At 37.6% G+C, this 4,303-nt stretch overlaps 1 long non-coding RNA gene across 1 annotated transcript; it reads right to left on the minus strand.

Moving 5' to 3' along the window:
- Nucleotides 1-2,873: 2,873 nt before the first annotated feature.
- On the minus strand, nt 2,874-4,303 carry LOC114828919. Its single transcript, XR_004574629.1, has 5 exons — nt 4,263-4,303; nt 3,712-3,865; nt 3,490-3,600; nt 3,250-3,347; nt 2,874-3,154 (listed from the first exon to the last, which is right to left on the minus strand). It is a non-coding gene; the product is annotated as an uncharacterized LOC114828919 (long non-coding RNA).

The following is a 4,303-nucleotide window of genomic DNA, read 5'->3' on the forward strand; positions in this document are numbered from 1 at the left end:
TGGGCTTCATCATAAACATTGACACGTTGATGTCGATGGTTCCTGTGCTGCCTGAAGGACAGCGATATGTCCTGACTTACAGGTTCAGCCAGGACCACTTGGAGCTTCTCTTCAACTCCATTAAAGCATCTCGTAGGGTTCATAATTTATATTTACCAGACGCAGCACTAAGTGACACAGAGTCAGCAAATGCTTGTATTGTTTTCTGTTTGTCGTTCCATATGTTTTTTTATTTTTGGTAAAATGTGTTTTCTGAAGACATACAACCTAAGACATACACTACCTGGAAGTGTCACAAACCATTTTGAGTATTTAGAAAAATGCCTGTGTGATTGACTATTTGTTTGCAGAATTTATCATCATTGATACAGTCTGAATTGTATGATAATGTCATTCAACTTACTTCATGTGGAAAGATCATTCAGTGGTGTCTAGTTCTAATTTGTCTTTTTATTTTTTTTAAGCATAAAACATTTTAAAGCATGTATTGAATATCTGTACTATACTCGTATATCTTGTGCTTTTTTTTTTTTTTACGGTGGCTGGAATAACAACCCTAATGCCAGCCAGTTCAAGTACATCTTTAGGAAGCTGCTGGTCCGGTGTGGGGTTGTTAAACCATGCAGAGGCAATGTGACAGCACAGGATGACACAGAGTCCCTACCAGCTGTCATCGACACCTCTACAAGCCTGTCAGATATGTCCTCTGCAGCAGGAGGAGAAGATCTTCCATCCCTGTTTGCTGACATTCCTGCCCTAGTACATGACCACAGCTACCTTCCCGTCCGCTTCGATGGTCTTGTGTACATTTCAGGTAAAGGCTAACTGAAAGTCGATTTTCCCTATAACCAAAAGTGCCAATAGTCAAAATCTGGGGGAAAACAATCTCACAATAGTCCAAAAAGAGAAGTGTTCCCTTATTTCCCCATGCTTATTAATGATTATTGTTATAAAGTTATGATATTACTATATTAATTCAAATATCAGGATTTGTTGTGGGACGGGCAGAAGCTGTCGTGTGATGTCTGCCATGCCAGCCTGGTGACAGATCTGCCATCAAGGACCAGAGCTACCACCTGCTGACAAACAATGGAGGTCTGGTGATTCCATCAGAGGGAACCGTGAGGGTCGTCAGGGCAGCAGAGTGGGTCATCAGGCAGTACCAGACGATCACAGCCCATCAAACTGCTTGAGGTTGTTTACATTGTCCGAAAAAGGATCGGTTCAGAGGATGTGTATGTGTTAGGGGAGCACATCGCCGAGACACAGTATGGGATAGACAGCCACCACCATATGCTGTTCAAATTGTGTCCCTGTTTTATAAGTTAAGGCTGCACCACATCGCCAGATTTACAAACCTCAGCTTACAGAGCAACAACATGCAACAGAAACTTAATAAAACTGTCCTTTTCAAAGGGCATTAGCCCAAGGTATGTGTTTTCAAGGTACTGTCCTCTTTTACTTCAACAGTAGTGTAGTTCTCTCTACAGCATTTCTTTTTTGGATATTTGTAAACGGGAATCATGGACCTATTTTTTTTGTGTGTGTGCAAATAAATGTCACATTTATAATAGTTTAAAAATAGAGACTTGTGTAATTATTCCATATTTTTTGTACTCATTCTATATCAGAACCCCTGACATACAATACAAATAGTCTACAAGTAACATCAGTGTTACCTTTCATTTGATTTCATTTCATTTTGCTTCTACACGAAAGGGTTGCCACACAGTAAGCCTTTTATTGTCAGCATTTTGTCTAACCAAAAGTCCTATGGGGAGTTTCCATAGGGCATTTTACAATACACATGACCATACCGTGGCAAATAATGGTCTAAAGTACACAATTTCATTCTATATTGATCTGCTTTTGCACACAGCTTCACAAGACCTGGTGCTAGGGCTCAGTTGTGTTTCTAAAGTCATATCAAGTGACCTAGAGGGCTGAAATGTGGTCAGTTCAGAGATGCTTGTTATCCAGCAGAAAGGAAAAAACATGTAATCATTAAAATTATTGTATTAGAATAGTAATTTTATTATAATAGTACAAAAGTGTGTGTATATATATATATATATATATATATATATATATATATATATATATATATATATATATATATATATATATATGTGTCATATTGCCATTCTGTACACTGAGTTTTAGTAGCCTATTTATTGATTTAACATAAATACCTTGTGTTTGTATATTCATTACACCTATCTGGTTCTGTTCAAGATATTTTCAAATGGAAGTCTATGGTTTTAATGTTTCATATGTATTCAGTGTCATAACTACATCTCTGACGTTTATAACAAACCTAACCGTTTGAAAATCGGTAGAAAATTTAGCAAGTTATGGTTATTTAAAAAGTACATGCACCATAAAACAATGTTACGAGTGTGCGAGCGGCCTATGGCAAGATGGCCGCCATGTGCGGACTTCGACCTCCATTGGCCAACAGCACGGACGAGGTATCTAGCCTTTATATATGATGTCTATGGGTCAATAGGGACCAACTGCAGCTTGCAGCAGTCGCTCACGCCACGCCCCCTGCTCACGCCAGGCCCCTTGTTTTCTTTGCCTTCAAAATAAAAGCCCCCTTGTTTTCTTTGCCTTCAAAATAAAAGCCCCCTTCTTTTTTTGACTTTAGAAAATTTTATTTATAATTGTGTTTTTCTAAATTGTATTTTTCTAAATAAATGCCCGTTCTTTATAGTTTGGGGTGGAACTACAGAATGCAATTAAAAAAACAATCAGTTCATGTTGTATTGGATTAGTTTTTGGATTTGCTAATGTATAATAAATTGAACTGCAAACAACATATATTTATTTAGAAGTAAGCAAAAACACATTGTTCAGAAATGGACTCAATATTCAGAGGATTTGAATTTTATTACACATTGAACAGGACGTTATTAAAACCAAAAAAGCATAAAGTAGACTCTCAATAGATGTTAGTTTTAAAATTTTGTTGTTTAAACATAGGCTGAATATGACATCTCTTTTTTATCATAAACAATTCATTAACAGTCTGTAATAACACTGGAGAATTCTAAATTAAATCCTCACAAATTGTCACGGTGGCCTGCAGCTTGAAAAACACCCAGCTGGCTCAGGGTTGTCTGCCAACAGGTAGTATACGTGTCCGTTTTCACTGAAAGAGAAAATAAGTAAATAAATGTAGCAAATACATATTCAATTATTTTTTTCCCCACACCCCTTTGTTACACACAAACACCTTATTTTTACCTATTGCATTTGGTGGCAAAAGTGATCGCAGTAACCTGGATGTGGGTCTTCGGAGTAAACTGCTTCAAGTACACCCCTTTGTCCTGTTCCAGCATATCCTGTAAAAGAAAAAGAAAAAACAGAATGATGATTATACTGACCAGTGACCACTAGACTCAGGATGTGGTCTAAGCGTAGTTATGACATCAATACTGTGTGTAATGACATAGATTCAAATCCATCCAGTGTTAAGATGTTTACCAGGTGTGCAGTTTTTGAAAAGCATTCCACATTCACGACAGGTGTCCACGCTGTACATGGTGTAGAATTATTTTCTGTAGGACTCAGAAAACCTGCTCCATGTAGCGACACCTGTGAAAAACAAATTATCAATCAAAAGTGAACATTTCCATAAGTTTAGTGAAAACACACGTGAGGTACTCAAGTATTGTATACCACAGCACCCTTAATTTAAACACTTACTGTCAAGCCACTGAAAATGTGCCCGTCTCCTGAAGGAGTCAGTGGACACAGTGTCCCTGAAGGTGGTACACATAAGAGCCAATCTAAAGTATGTCTTATCTCCTTCCTGTAGTACCACTTCATTTAGGATTTCAGAAAGCACACACGTTGGTAACTGTAAAATACAGGTCAGGCGAAATCAAACATAGTAAAGACAACACACTGACTACACTATTGCCTGTACAAATGGCAACAATCATTCAATTTGTATCAATCATGTTTGGGCATAGGTTAGCAGAAATATGGAAATTAACAATTATTGGTGAGAACATCTATCATAATGCATTGCCCTGATGTTTTAGTTTCCCTGATATTGATATGAGTGTACTAAGGGATGTATAAGCATGAGACGCTTGCAGTGACAGGGCAATTATTGTGCATAAGGTGCTCTATAGTGTGTGTCATGGTGGTAGTGCAAATAAGTCCAATAGTGCAAGGATAAAGGGAAGGGTTGTGCCATGTTTATTGGCTAATATAGCCAGTAAACAGTGTAAGCAGTAAGTAAACATTACCTCCAATATGAAGCACCTGTCATCCTTTTCTAATCGAACCT

Source organism: Esox lucius, chromosome 17, assembly GCF_011004845.1.
Source record: "Esox lucius isolate fEsoLuc1 chromosome 17, fEsoLuc1.pri, whole genome shotgun sequence".
NCBI classification, from domain to species: domain Eukaryota; kingdom Metazoa; phylum Chordata; class Actinopteri; order Esociformes; family Esocidae; genus Esox; species Esox lucius.